We start from the raw sequence: 16214 nt of genomic DNA, 5'->3' as shown, positions 1-16214 counted from the left end.
TATACTGTGCAGGCTGGGCAGAAAGGACTGTGGACCTAAATCAGTCATAGTCCATGGTCTTAATATCAAGGCTACACAGCAAAGATTAACAGTTTCTCAACAGAAAAGGGGCTAGTAGATAAATCAAATTCAGGAAGTACTTCAAGTAAATAAATACAAGTAAATACTAGACTCCGCTTGGTTTATGGAATTCGACATAATCTACAATGAATGCCAACTGCTTAATAGAAAAGGCAGATGAGTTAGCCAAAAGTTTGGCAACAACTGAATGGTGGCCTGTGTAGCCCAACTACAGAATATGATTGCAATTAAATTATGTGTAAGAAGACTCACATTTCTAACATTGAAGCAGAATGCCTTGTGTTGTTGTTTTTTTTCTTCCCTGAATGGGTGTGTTATCCATGGGCAGAACAGGAGACAAATGTCGTCACCTACACAGTGTCTGGTGGCTTAATTAAGAGACACCATAGACTCCACTCCACCCGCTGTGTTAGAAATCATAGCTTTTTAGATGTGTGTATATATATATATATATATATATAAAAAAAAAGAATACTGTTGTTATTTGATGACCACTGCTGAAGGGAGTAAGTTGAACTTTGCTGGGAGTTGTTAGTTCTGGCCAAAAGTAAGAGCAATGGCCAACAGCTACCTTTTTTGAAATATAACCCGCCCTGTGAAATCAAATGGTTGGAATGAGATTTTAAATGTGTTTTAAGGTAAATAGCTAAGAGACTGTTGTCAATGACTGTCCAGAGTCTGTGAGCAAGGAGTTCTGCTGTTCTGAGTCGCTTTAGTCAGCAAACTGGTGTTTTCACCCACAGGCCACAGGGACGAATTAATATTAAAATTCAGCAGCTTCCAAACCGCGTCTAGTCAAAGAGTTTAATAACACATCTCCAAAGTGTGGTCCCAAATGTGTTTAATTGAGTCTAATGCAGTCTTTGTATTCTCTGGCAGTCAGCATTGTTAATTATATATATTTACTTTAATAGACTGATAATGTAATATATCAAGTAAACATTATGTGATGCAGTAGTGTGGTCATGATCCAAAGAAGTAATGAAATTAGGTCATCTTAGTTGTATATATTGTATGTCTTAGCAGATTTATTTTTTGCAGTCGGTCATGGAGCTTTGGCATCTTGGTATGTTGCAACACATCAGGAAGGCAGTGGCCAATTTTCGGGGGGGTCACTGCGAATCTGTGACCCCAGTTTCTGAGGTGTATCCTGCACTGTTGGCACCAGTCGGCCCTAGTTGGCTGTTTTTAGGCCACTTGAGAAGGCACACGCAGAAGGTATGGTAGGGTGCCATTTGTAACTTTTTATCGGAAATATTCTTGATCAGAATTATAGACACTACAAAGCCAAAATGGTGGACATACATTTCTTTACCATAAAAATGATTAGTATACCTGCAGTCCTGAGTCTTTCGGTTATCCTTTTTGAATGACGAATACAGACAACCGCCACCTGCTGATATGGAGTTATTTCCTTCCATGCAGGCACAGAATGTAAAAGCTAATTGGCTGCTGCTGTACTCTTTGCAGTCGGCTCAAGTGCAGTATTTCAGACACGGGTGACAATGTGGTGTCAGCACTTAGCCTTCAATGTAGTTTTGGTGTGTCTGGGGCTGTAGAATCTCAACCCCCACTGATGATAACATCACAAAGAAATATAGATATATACATTTTTTGTAAGGTTTTATTTTAGATGTCATTAAGTGTTGAAGAAAAAATGTGACTTGGCCTAGACTTTAGGGAAAAAATGCACAAGTTGGATAGTTGGCACTGTAAGAAATTATGTACACTGGGGTTTTTGTGTGAAGAGTAGCTCCTGTCCTCAGCAGACCCAAATAACCTCCCCAGCCGTGATGATGCAGATGGCTGGGCTCCCGGTCAGAGACTGATTTAGGGACGTTTTTTTTCCCCTAATAGGGACATTGTTACACTGAATAATTATTGGTATTTCCGTTCAACAACACACAACTTTTGGGAAGTAAGTGGACATTTTCTTTCAGTATAATGGAGGACAACCAGCTGAGAATAGCTTGGGGATTCATTGTGTTGTTTCGATCACTGAAACTGTGTCCGAGGGATGTTCTGTAAATACATTTTCACCTTGTCAGCCAAACGCTCAATGTATTACTCAAAAATTCCTAGTGAGAATGCCTTTATCACTGAGAGTTATCAGCACACTGTAGATGTCTGACAGCCATGACTCTGTGCTCTATTTTGCCTTATCTCTTAGCTTAGCTGACATGTTTGGGGGTTTTTTTTGGTTTGTTTCTTGTATGATTAAGTAAGAGTAACTACAGTGAATGTTTGTTGATCATAACTGAAAAAACACTTAAAAAGTTAATTACACTGCTGGCATTAGCTATTGAGATCTTATTTGGAATGATTACAGAAACTTTACAGAAAATATAAAGATTTTTAAGATAGATTTAAACAGTTTATCTTGAAGCACAGATATTGTTACCTGACATGTTGAAGTTAATGATTTAAGAATTACATATAATAAAAAAAAAAAAAAAGAATATTCAAGAATTAAAGACAGCTTTAAACAATTAAACATGTTTCCTTCTTCTCTGTCCCTGTTTTTCTCCTTCCTCATACCTTTCCTCTTCTCTTTTCTTCTTCAGTCTATTTTCTTCTCTTCAGATCACCCTGTTACCAGCTTTCCAAATGAGTGACGGGGAGTGTGACTTCTTCTGCTTCTTCCGCTGCTGCTGAGCGCGGCCTCTACGCGCCACAGACAGACGGGAAAGCAGCGTCCAGAGGACCAGGGGTGCTAGCCGGTGGAAAGAGGTGTGGGAGGAGACACTGAGAGGTGAAGCGTTCAGCGAGCCATTTCAGCAAATAGAAACACCAGGATCCGACAGGTAGGCCAGCTGTCTACCTGTCCGGGTGATTGATTCAATCGACTGGATGTCTGTGGACATGAACAGCCAGGCGTCGGACAGTAATGAGGAAGACTTTGGGGTGAACTCTGAAGAAGAGGAGGATGAGGACGATGGGGGAGATGAGGAGGATCAGGGCGACATTGCCAGCTACTATGAGGGTGTGGCCAGTGACGTGGAGCAACAGGGCGCTGACTCCTTCGACCCAGAGGAGTACCTGTTCACCTGTCTGACATACAAAGAGAGTCAGAGGGTGCTGACGGAGGAGGTTAACACTGTGGCTGCTGCACTGAAGGTGAGTTTGTTTCTGAAGCTAGGTTGTGTGATGCTGCTCGTTATTGCCAGTTCGATCAAACTCAGGTTTTGAGATAAGAAAGGGAGTCTGTTTTAAGGGGAAAAATGTGTTTTTCTGTTTGTGTGTGCGTGCAGTTTTTGCCTTTTTTGAGAACCAGACTGACAGTAAACTTCAGGGTTAATGCATCAACAGATTTTTCTGACACACAAATGTCAGTTGAATTGAAAGAGATAATTTGGGGAATATAAACAAACATTTTCTCTGAGAATTTAGTTATTTAAAATCACCTAAGCTTCTTGTATAGCATATTATCTTTTAACAGTATTTTCCAAGTGCATATATCGGAAAACATATGTGCTGAAACAGATCTGTGATAAGCTAGTATCGGCTGATATTAGTCAGGCTCTACTAGAAATGTTCTCATGTCCTTTGAAACAGACCTCACTTTCAAACCTGACAGGACACCATTGCACGAAACGTTAAAAATAACCACACAAATGCATTTTGACTCTGGAAAACGGTGCAAAGACTAGACGTTCTGGTTACTCTGCATGTTCTAAGCAGGTTAAACTTGTACTCTTTTGCCTACTGATCTTCATGACTAGCATTAAGGTGTTAGGCTGAACACACCTTTTTCTTGTTCCTGTCATGTTTTGTTTTTTTCTCATCTTTAATAAGACTTCTCTTCACAACAGCCTAGAAATGCTAATGAAAGTAAGATTCCTGCAAAAGCAATCAACGGATAAAATCAAAACGGATAGACATTGGGCTTGATTTTACTTTTTTTGGGAATACTTGCTCTTTGTCTACAGTGGAATGGCTAGATGTGGTTGGCAGGACAAAACAAGAGGAAAAAATGTGTTTAAATTCTGTCGCACGTTGTGATTTAGTTCTAAACAAGGTGTCCATTTTCGAGCCATTAGGGTGTGGTGCTGTTAACCAAATCGTCACCAAGTAATTGTTTTCGTAGTACAGTGGTTACTGATGATCACTACCTGAAAATGAAGTGATGTGGCAAAAAAAAGTCTTTTAAAATATGACCACTTTCCTCCCCAAACAGAAAAGAGATAAAGATGCATTTTGATGAGCGACATCAAACCATTTTCTCCTTTTCTAGTGTATATTGAATGTCCATATGTATAGAAAAAAAATGCCGTGCATGGCTTCACTTTGTAGACTGAGGTTATGGCTGTATAAAAATGATCCGCCTGAAATAGTTGCAGTGAGTTTGCTCTCATAGAAGGCTAATTGTAATCTCTGACAGTTTTTACATTGTTATGAGTACAAACATTAATATTAATGCGTTCTTTCAGTGACAGTGAAGGAGGTTGACGAACGGTGAACATGAATATCATCCTGAATACGGCCCTTCATACCTCGTCATGAGCAGTTTACTCTGCAGTAACTTTGCTGAGTCTGCATGTTTATTGCAGTAAGACCTTATTTCACACTCTGTTACACACAATCACACCTGAGACCTGCACAGCCGCAACCACAGTCTTCTGTTAGCAACTCCTAGAGGAGCAGGTGCGTGCATGGCATAAGGTGAAGGAGGACTCAGTCGTCTTACTTTATTTAAATCGTCGACTTCTAGGCACGTGTAATGTCAATGAGTCAAGCACAGCCATATACGTCCAGCTTGTGGTGCAAAGTGATACGCTAAGTAATCCTTAGACATCTTCCTATGTACAGTAACCATCCTGCCTCATCTAATATTCACGAACAGTAACAGCTGAGAGAATCCATCAAGTCACCAGCTGGGAAAGCACAGACTGACTACATTTCAGGTTTCCAGACTGATTCTTTAAGTTTGGTATGATATCACAGTCTGAAGTGACCTCTTACATTTGTTGTGCTGTCAATACAATGATCAGTAAACTGAAGGTACTCCATTTACAACAGTTAAACAGAAAAGAGCTAGCAAATCCTCTTCACATTTGAGAAGCTGTTTTGTTCTTTACTTAATTATGAGTTCCATAGATTTATATTCTTTGGTGAAACAATTCATCAAACAATTGTTTCAGTTCTGCCTGGGTTTGAACTCTCCGCCATATTTGGTTGTATTTGTTTGCTAGGTTTCTTGTTCTGTAGCCAAAATAAAAATGCCAAATAAACTTTGTGTTATCAGTGTTTACAGCAGGTCATGATCACGAAACATTTCCCTCTCATGAGCAGCAGAGTCTGGCTTATTATCTATTTCTGTAATAAACAGGCAAACTGGGGATGTGAGTGCTGGGTGTCATTACAGATTAGCTGACTCTCAAAACAGCTTCGTCACTCATGTGTCACTGCAGCAACATTTCATTGCTTTGAAGTATGATTTGAAGCAACTTTTCAGCACTTGCTCTTTTTCTGTCCTCTCTCTCAGGTTTTACCAGCGGTAGCAAAACTGATCCTGGTGCATTTAGCTGGCAGGTTACACAAATACTGGAGAGGTATGTCTCCTCTGCTCCATCCTTTTTCCTTCCTTTTTCATTATAATTCTTGTAGTCTTTTCTCAAAACCTTCCCCCCCTTCCTTTCCCTCCATCATTTTTAACCCTCACAAAGTCCATTCTTGTATTCTCAGGTTCTTCTCTCTACCTCTTATTTTTTTGCACTGTCATTAATGTTTCTGTCTTTAATCCTGAAAATGACCAATGGTTCTGTCCATGACCGCTACAGATATAAGTCCAACTCCTCTCTGCTGATGTCAGACGCTCTTGTCCAGCCCAGCAGTACCTGCAGAACAGTCACTGTGAGTAATAAATCATAAGCATTAAAAAACTTTGTTTTTGAATTCTGAATTTTGCACAGTTTGATGTTTATTGAGCGCAGTTTTTTTTTTCAGTGCAGTTTTGTGTTTGATGATGTGTTTGTGATTGATGTGTTTGTGTGTTTCAGGCACCTCAGTCCCTCCAGTGTGGTGTGTGTCTACAGGTTGTACGGAGAGGACTCCCCTGCTGGCGCTGCCCTGGCCAGCACTCCTTCTTGCAAAGCATGCTGGGAGCAGCACTGCACTGTCCTGGTCAAAGATGGCATAGGAGTGGGTGAGTAGTGAGAATGTGTGTTTTGTTGTGAAGTCATCAAAGCTGGTATTGGAGTGCATGAGTCACACTTTGTTTGATGTGATCTCCCGTGTGTGTGTGTGTGTGTGTGTGTGTGTGTGTGTGGTGTTTTCAGGGTTCATCACAGTTTCAGGCCTCTGATCCCTTTTGAAGATAATTTTCGCCTGTGTTCTCATTAGAGCAGCAGTGTCAGCAGATGAGCTCCATCAGTAACTTAATGATGTTTAATGAATGTTTAAATGACAGAAGACACCAGAGATCCTTTCTGGTTGTTTGCGGCCCACTCCATAAGTGTTTATGTGTAACTTTGAAGATGAGGGAGATGTAATATGAGGTTTTGATGACTCCCATCTGGTGTAAACTCCTGCGGGGATGCACGCTCCTACTTTTGATTATTAATGTGTGTGTGCATCAGTGTGCTTGTGTCAGCAGGAGCGCAGATGGGTGTGTGGGTTGTGTTCACGGATCAGCTCAAAGTTTTGTACAGTACACTGTATGCGTGTTGTAAAGTGCATACAGTTTACCAGACTCCCTGTGCTTTTGGCGTGGGAGCACAAGTGCTTCTTTATTTGTGTGTGTCCATATTTGTATGCAGTTGTGTCTTTGAGCAACTTTCCAACAGTCTCCTTTGGTCCGTGTAACAGAGTCCTTCTGGGCCTGATGAGTGTTTCACTATCAGCTGTACAAAGGACACGTTTATGATGACGGATGACCTCAGTCTAGTTTCTGGGTGACTGTAACTAGAAACCAAACAGAACTGCAGGGCGAGAACTCTCAGTCCTGGATGAAGTTAAATTGTTGAGATAAGTTTGTGTGTGTGTTTTATAGAACACAAGGCGCAGTAGCAGCCTTTGTTCGGCAGTGTATGTAGGCTACATGTTGCTTCTCTCACTATAACCTGTCAATGATTCAGGATTCCTCTTTATTTGTGTGTGTGTGTGTGTGTGTGTGTGTGTGTGTGTTCAGGTATCTCGTGTATGGCTCAGGACTGTTCCCTGCAGATGCCAGAAGACTTTGTCCTGCCGCTGCTGCCAGCAGAGGAACTGAAGGACAAATACAGACGCTACCTCTTCAGAGACTACGTCGAGGTGTGTGTGTGTGTGTATGCTGAGTCTGTTTGCTCAGTTATACGTATATTAAATAAGACGTATGAGGCATGTGGAAAGAGAGTGAGAAGGAGAGGAACATTCAAAGAGCCCTTGTGCTTTTTTTCTTTCAGGAGTGAATCTTTGAATCTCCTTAACATCGTTTTAAATCTGAATCCACTCTCACATTGTTTTGTCACTCTCTTCACAGTCTCTCTAGCCAGCTGGGTTTCCATGTATATACTTGTGCAAATTCTTTGATATCTCAAATAAGACATTTGTTCTCTTAAAGGATCCATCTCTCAAATAGCAAAAAACACTTTGAGTTGTATTCACACATTTGCTGTCTGAAATTTTAATTATTTAAAATATTACTCGTAAAAATTCAGTAGCATCACTCTTTTCCAGAACACTGTCCCTGTTATTTAGAATAATCCACACAATACAATGTCAAGTTGTCATCAGCCCACCCAATTCCTCTTTTTTTTGTTTTCTTGGGTCAGCAGCCCTTTAAAACTGACCTCCCTGTTAAAGAAAATTGAACAGAGCTGAAATCTTTAGCAAGTGTCATCAACAGAAGAAGAGATATCATTACACTCATTATTATGATGCATCTGATCATTTTGACACTCTTAACGTAATTTAATCTCACTGTTACTCTCTCTGTCCTGCAGAGTCACTTCCAGTTGCAGTTATGTCCGGGTGCAGACTGTCCAATTGTCATCAAGGTGCAGGAGCCTCGGGCGCGCAGGGTGCAGTGTAGCCGCTGCAGTGAAGTCTTCTGGTAGGAAACACACATTTCCTAACTGTGATTAGAATTTTTGTTGACTCCCTCCTGGCTATGTGTCAAGGTTGTATCCAATTATCTCGCTGACTCTCACCTTGGATGTGTATTTGTTTCCCTAAACCACTCATCGGGATATTCAGTTTCCGTTTTGTCAGAATTTTAATTCCTTGTGTAGTTTTTTTTTTTTCAATCAACCCTAAAAGCTGCATTCTTTGACAAAGTGGGCGTAAGAGGAAAAGGTGAATGAGAACAGCTCATATGATTCACAGACGGCCACACATGTGTGATCAAGTAAATTAAATGCTTTTATACACAAAGTTCCCTTGGTTATCTAGGCTCTTTAAGTGGCCTACGTTATTAACCTGTTACCAATCCATAAATGATGTCAGAATAGGTCTAGAATTTGTCTCGCAGCATGGCAGCAACAGACACACTAAACCAGATTAATCTTTCAATATAATGCTAAATGCTATAGAGCTTTAAGGGGCTTAAACAGGTCAGTTACTATTGATGCTGTATGTTATGTGCTTGGTAACCGTAATGTCCCTATATTTCCTTTCTCTTTTTTTCTCTTACTCAGTTTTAAATGCCGTCAGATGTACCACGCACCCACAGACTGCGCAACGATCCGAAAATGGCTGACCAAATGTGCAGATGACTCGGAGACAGCTAACTATATCAGTGCACACACTAAGATGTAAGATGGATCTACACATGTACACATGCTGTCATGAACATAGACCAGAACTGTTTTGTCAGCATACTTGCATACATACTGTAGTTTTGTACACTCACATGGCCATAGAAGATCTCACAGTTTGGAAACACAAGTACACATTACTTATCTGTTTGACAGTGCTGAAGCTATCACTCTTCCTCAACTAATTACCCTCATTCTCCTCTAGTGTCCTAAGTGCAATATCTGCATCGAGAAGAACGGAGGGTGCAATCACATGGTGAGTCAGAGCTGAAAATCACGCTTTAGCAGAACATGGAAGTGCTAAAAATATATCCAGATTCTGAGAGCTAGTCCTCAACTTTAATAGTCTGACACTTGATTAAATCACTTATGAGCATATACATATTTATGCATCATCTTTTACATTTCATAACCTCTATGTGAGACACAGCAGCTGTTTTATATCTAGCACTCGGTGGTTTTGTGTAAAAACATTCAGCTGCTGATTTGCTCAGATTTATTTGAAGTCAGTGTGTGACTCCCATGGCTGTTCTGTCAGATTTCTGCTTCACTAATTTGACTTCCTTCTTTTGTCTTAATTTTAGCAATGCTCCAAGTGCAAACACGGTGAGTAGTCTGTCTCCGTGTGATCGACTGATGCATGAAATCCTTCTTTGCATCCAGCTAGTGGCACCATGGGTGACACAAAAACTAGCCATCAGCCATATATATATATATAAGAGAAGAACAACTGAGAGTTCATGAAATCTGGTCCTCTTTAGCTTCTTGTCTGCTTTTTTGGTTAATGGTGACAGTTGCTGACCAAAAACCTTAAGAAAGACTTATGAAGCTACAGTTCAAGAATTGTTTTCACTTTGTTTTCCACCGGTCATCCCTCTGTCATAAGACAAAAATACCTGAGCTGAGCCTTTAAGGTGATTTATGATACAAGTTGGTATCTCTTACTGTACATTTTGTGTAATGCATGTCTGTAGTGTGGAGTCCATCATGTGTGTTTTGTGTCTCCTGACAGACTTCTGCTGGATGTGTCTTGGTGACTGGAAGACTCACGGCAGTGAATACTACGAGTGCAGCCGCTACAAAGAAAACCCTGATATAGTCAACCAGAGCCAGCAGGCTCAGGCCAGAGAGGCCCTCAAGAAATACCTCTTCTATTTTGAGAGGGTGAGTTCTTTGGGTCCCCAATTATATGTAATTCACATGATTGCTCAAGTAATATTTAATAAAAACAAGGTGCAAAACTGCTCAGTAAAGTCTGTCCTCGACAAAAGTAAAGTAAAAAACTTTACAAACGTGCTTCATTTATCTTTTAATCAAAGATAAATGACGGTGGAGGCATCTGTGGAGCCCATGTGGAATTCAAAGTGCCAATCCCTGCTTTATATGAACTAAAACCAGATGACAGATTTCATCTTTGGATTTGAGGGAGATTAATTTCCAACAGTTTCTCTCCTGCACGCTTGTATAAAAATTTGAACGGATATTTGTGTCAGAAAAACCATCCCATACTGTGTTGAAGAAGCTTACTAACAGAACAATTTATTAACACACAAGTCCCATACCAACATAACCTATTTATACAAAATAAACATTTCCTTTTGTCTTTCATTCTTTTTTCTTTATTGTATTTTTTCAATTTTTGCCCCTCCAGTGGGAGAATCACAACAAGTCTCTGCAGTTGGAGGCTCAGACATACCAGAGGATCCAGGAGAAGATCCAGGAGAGAGTGATGAACAACCTGGGAACCTGGATCGACTGGCAGTACCTGCATAATGCTGCAAAGCTCCTGGCTAAGGTACTGACACACACCGAACTGCAACAGTGTGTGTTGTTGTGGATTCACATGAAGTAGGTGAGGGATGTGTGGAAGAAATTAAATAGGTAAATTTAGAGAGAGTAATAGATGGACAGAAAGACGGGTACACAAAAATATAAAATCACGAAATCTTTGTGTCAGATTTATTCAGGAAACTTTGCATGCAAACTGCAATCTATGAAATGGCTGTATAAAAAAGCTACATGACAAGTTTAACATTGGCTTAGAAAACCTTAAATTCTCAGAATTGAAAGAACAGCGAGCCAGTTTGGTAACTTGTAGCTGCAAACACAGAAAGAGCATGCAGTGTTGGAGAAAGGAAACTTTTGTTCATCAGTCTTGTCACATCTCTTTTAATGTTGTGAAAACTTCTTAGGTTTGAAATTATCCATTTAGTCTCATGCAGATCTATGAAGCGGTAGTTTAAAGTTCATATCGACTCATTTTCACAGTGCCTTTCTTAATTTCTACACAGCATAACTTTTAGCAAGCATTTTCCAAACTTTCCTCAATTTCTTCACATCACGACTGTTGTTTTTTCTTTTGTTTCCAGTGTCGCTACACGCTGCAGTACACGTATCCTTACGCCTATTACATGGAGTCCGGCCCACGCAAGAAACTGGTGAGGGACAAACAAGTCTCCTAGCCTATCCTTTACTCCCAACTCTCCTTCCACCTCTTTCCCACCTATGCCTTTTTAGAGTCTTGGCCCAATAATGTAATTGTGTCTTTTAATAATTTTAGTTTCTCTCCACAGAGGGGAAAGTGATAACCTGACTTTTCTGTTTTTTCCATCTCTCCTTGTCTGCAGTTTGAGTACCAGCAGGCCCAGCTGGAAGCAGAGATAGAAAACCTGTCGTGGAAGGTGGAGCGGGCCGACACCTACGAGAGAGGAGTGGTGGGAGGCGAGGGGGAGCTCAGCGCCAGTGACAGAGGGGTAAGAGCTATCAAATGGACTGATTGATTGAGCCATTTGTGCAGCCCTCAGGGTGATTTTTAACAGCATTCCTGGTCCTGTGACGGTCCATCTAGCACCATCATCAGGTCAAACATTTAATTTGTCCAACACTTTGGTTTATGACTAGATACCTGCAAAATTAAATTGCCATGGGTCTCAGCTGTACTTCATATTTAGTGCTATGTATAGCTAGTCAATATGGTCAACATTATACCTGTTAAACATCAGCTTGTTAACATTGTGATCGTGAGCAATTTAACATGCTTAAGTTAGCATTTAACCCCAAAACTTTGAACATGCTGTAGACATCATCATGTCATATTATGGTTAGCTTAGTCACTTTGTCTTCCAAAGATTAGTGGATGATTTAAAATACAAAAAAGAAACCCCAAAAAAGTGTCTTAAATAATATTATATTTAATAATAATAAAACTAATAACAATAGTAATAGTAATAATAATGATAATTTATTTTTGTTTGTTTTTTTCCTAGGATCTTGAGAATCAGATGCACATTGCTGAGCAGAGGCGACGCACGCTGCTGAAGGATTTCCACGACACCTGAAGCTCCATCGCGACTGCAAAGCACCAGCATCTCCCTCCCCTCTTTACTTCCTTCCTTTTTCTTCCTCGCCCTCCTCCCTTTGCATCCTTCCACGGCCCATCCTTTGGTGCAGTCATATCTGACCCCTTCTTTTCGCTTCCCTACACTCGCTCATTTGCTTCCTCCTATCTGTCGTTCCCTCCTCTCACTCCCATAATGCTGCAGGGTCACAGAATGGCACGATTGTATCTCCCTTCCCTCTTCTCGTTCTCATTGCACCTCATGTACATTTTTTGGCTTCAGAGCATTACATCCAACGTGGTTACACCTGTTGCAGCTATTCAGATCTGATCACTGGGTGAAATTGTTAGGTCTGAAAACAGCAGATATTCTTTGATTTCACATCAAACATCTAGGGACTGACATGAGCAGCTCAAAGCAACATGTTGCCTCTTGAAAAGAGTGTAAGAGCTGTTATCCCAACTTTATCCCTGTGGTGCTTTAATGATCATGAGTAAGTAAAATAACACTGCTTTGAATGGAAAACTTTTGTTATCAATCAGACTAGGAAGATGTGGGAGATGGAATAAACTGTCTTTAAGGAGAATGTTTGCTGATTGTGGATTTGTATTTTGTGGTTTCACATAGACCATAATGGCTACCAGGCTGTTTCTGGCAGTTGTTCCTGTGGCACTTACTGTGTTGGCCTGAACACATGCAAAGTTTCACACATTTTAAATTACTTCTAATAAGCAAAAGGTTAACATTACAAGAACTGATGCAGCAAAAATGATGACGTAGTTCTGGAAGGATTTATGGAAGAAGCTGTTTTGTTTCCAGCAGCTATTGCAAAACCTGGAAACTATGCCAGCAAGTGTAGTGTGATACTTCCAGATGAAAGGTGGCATTGCCCTGGCTCTGTTGGAAACCAGCTTTATTTTCAACTAGTACAAATACAACTTGACTTGCCAATGAACTCTTCTCAGCAGCAGACTATGAGGATCTTTAATTATAAAAGAACTTTTATTTTAGATAATCTCCCATAAAATGTGTATATGGTGTGTTTACTGTGGGAAAATGTTGACCTCACAGTCCCACATAATCCTCAAAATACTTGAAAAAAAAGAGTACAGTATTTTGCTACATATGATGCATGTTCATGTACACATAATACTTATAAATAAGATGAATGTGTGTTTAGAAGACAACTGTTTTTTAAGACCTTGTTGTCGCTGTTTCACAATAAACACACCTTCCTCCTTTGCGTGCGTTAGTACCAAACCGGACCTGCTGCAGCCACTACAGCCATCAAATAGTTGCCAATCTTTATGGTCCAAGTAAAACTACTGAATTCTTGTCTCTTTACATTCTCCTGCAGGTGTTGTTGCTTTATCGGGCTCAGCTAATGTAGATGAGCCAGACCCTCTCCAGAACAAAATAACATTTGCACCTCCACTGATCAGATGATGAAGTTGTTCTGAAGCAGCAAGTGTAATCTCAGCCATTCACGCACACTACAGCACCACCTCTCGACATAGCATTTGCACGCACATACCACAGCACACATCGACACCCTCGCGCTCAAACACTCCACTGCAGAATATAAACCGTTTACTGTCTCCCCCCCCCCCCATCTCGTGCTCTTCTTCTTTTCCTCTTTCTTTAAATCCATCCCAACACTTCTTTTTGCTCTTGATTTTCTCTTTTCTTCCCGCTTACATTTTCACTTTTCTTCTGGAAAATGGCTGTTGATAGATAGATCGTTTAAAAAAAAAAAAATGGGGAAAAAAATTACAAAAAATACAAAAAAATTGTTGTAATTTTCAACGGTTGTACATTAATACAGAAATAGAGTTACTGAGAGTTTTTAAAACCGAACCTCGTCTCTCGTGTGTTCATTACACACACACACACACCTTCACAAACATACACAAAAGGAAGTGCTAAATAGAATTTTACCTAAATTTCAACGGCTAGTAGTCGAGTAAAAAAATTGTCTCGCTAAAATATAATTGTGGTGTTTTTTGCCGTATTACAAGAAGTAAATGTGATTAGTTAATGATTCTATTGGGCAAATGTTTCAACAGGAGGTTCCTGTGTCAATTGAGTTTTTTGACTCCTACATTTGAGGAATAACTTCTTAGAACAAAGAACATAACCACGTAGAGACTGATTATTGATTATACAACTGAAACATACAAAGTCAACCTTGTTTTTGTAGGCATTTTTTTAAATGTATAGTCCATATTGTGTTCATGTATTGATAAGGAAAGAATTCTTTAAAATTATTATAGTTTAAATCATACTGTCCTGCTGTCTAACACATACAGTAAGTACTCAATGTGCTTCCCATCAATTATATTGGGACTTCTGTCTGTATACATGTATGAACTGTAGGTGTTCTATAAATAATACTCCAAACATTCAGACTAATTTTAATGTGTCCCAACAGTTGCTGCAGTGTTGATGCATGCTGCACAAACCCTGGCCACCTCTGACATTATCAGATTGGCACGGCCTTGTGTTGCGCAGGGCCCTGGGTGTCTGCCCCAGCCTAATATAGTTAGGCATCATAATGTGCCAAGACAGTATTAACTGCTCCACTGCTCTCCCTGACCTTATGTGTTTGACCCACTTCTACCTTCAGGCAGCAGCATGGCTTGTAGGGAAGGATTGCACCCTCAAGTGTTTATTCCAAAACAGGGCAGGCAGGCACTTCCTGTTATCAAACAACTCTGTGGGCTGCAGGATGTTTTGAAGCCACTATGAGATGGGCTGTGTGTAGACACTTGCATTTGTGTGAAATCAATCAATCTCCATCAACAGCCCATCATAACATGTAACAAAATAATCAAAAGAATGTAAATGAATTGCTGTTTGGATATTAGGACACTTATGTGTTGCAAAGCATGTGTAGCACGCTTACTAGCTACGAACTATTCTCCGGGGCTTTTGAGTTCCCAGTCAGAAGGACCGCTAGCTGCACAGCTAACTGAGCTGACCAGCTAACAGTAGCTACAGTTGGCAGCGGTTAGCAGTTACTTTGATATGCTACCCCCTGTTTGATTGAGTTAAAGATTAAATCTGAGTATTGTACCGAGAAGATTTTTTAAACATTTTATTTGTGTGCTTTTAAAATTGTCAACATGATATTACATGTGTATCATAAAAAAAGCTGTTTTCTTTAAATAACATTAATGAAATAATACAATACATACAGTCGGCGTCGCGTCACAGTCGCGTCACAGTTGGGGGCGGGGCATTTCGAGGGGGAAAACAATCCTTTCCCCCTCACCCGGAGCACTGTAAGAGCGCGGATTTCAAATCTTTATAAACGAACATGTCATACATTGAATCACTGCAGCCCATTGACAGGGATAGATACCTTAAAAAGATCACTTTAATAGGATCGGATTCTTGTCCGTATCTTATTAAAGAGTGGACGAATGATCCGACTGAATGGCCTGAAGTTTCATTCCCTGATATCTTCTGCTACCTGGTTGAATCACCCGGTAAGAGGCAAAATCACGTTAACTGATGAATTAAACCTAACATAATTTCTATGTCTGACATGGAAATTATCACGTTTGAATTTGTTCACCACACAATGGTTGTTATTACACAATAGCCATCATGAGCTGCATACAGTTACGGTTAATACGGTTACGACTGGGTTTATCACGCAGGGATTTACACACACAACAGCCTTAAGAACTACCGGTCCCTGGAGGCACACAACTTTTTTTCAAGTGGCTTTGTTGGAGTTGTGCTTCATCATAAGCTACCTTCCTCGGATACCTACCTGTTCCGAAGTGATGTTAAGCCATCCTGGAGGGTGACAGAGAAGCCGCACCAGACGTGGGTCGCAGTAAAGGGAGAGGGTACTGTCATCGCTGCCCACTGCAACTGCATGGCAGGGTACGTTTGTGAATGTGTTCATTAATTTGTGTGTGTGTGCCATAAATACGTCCAAATATATCAAAATGTTTTCAAAAGAAATGTCACCACCTGGTGTCAAAACAAATGCCAACAGGCGGTCACCTGGTGACATTTCTTTTGGATAAGCAGTAGGCCTATATGT

At 40.4% G+C, this 16214-nt stretch overlaps 1 pseudogene across 1 annotated transcript; it reads left to right on the top strand.

Annotated features, from left to right (window-relative positions):
- The first annotated feature begins 2626 nt into the window (after window positions 1–2626).
- On the top strand, window positions 2627–14554 carry LOC115585270 (E3 ubiquitin-protein ligase ARIH2-like; annotated as a pseudogene). Its single transcript, XR_003984680.1, has 14 exons — window positions 2627–3198; window positions 5567–5633; window positions 5862–5934; window positions 6081–6226; window positions 7211–7332; window positions 8004–8113; window positions 8697–8832; window positions 9022–9072; window positions 9401–9422; window positions 9829–9980; window positions 10468–10611; window positions 11186–11254; window positions 11444–11569; window positions 12083–14554. The product of XR_003984680.1 is annotated as an E3 ubiquitin-protein ligase ARIH2-like (transcript).
- The last annotated feature ends 1660 nt before the right edge of the window (window positions 14555–16214 follow it).

Source organism: Sparus aurata, chromosome 7 (genome assembly GCF_900880675.1).
Source record: "Sparus aurata chromosome 7, fSpaAur1.1, whole genome shotgun sequence".
Taxonomy (NCBI): domain Eukaryota; kingdom Metazoa; phylum Chordata; class Actinopteri; order Spariformes; family Sparidae; genus Sparus; species Sparus aurata.
This window is presented reverse-complemented; position numbering and strand designations above follow the sequence as displayed.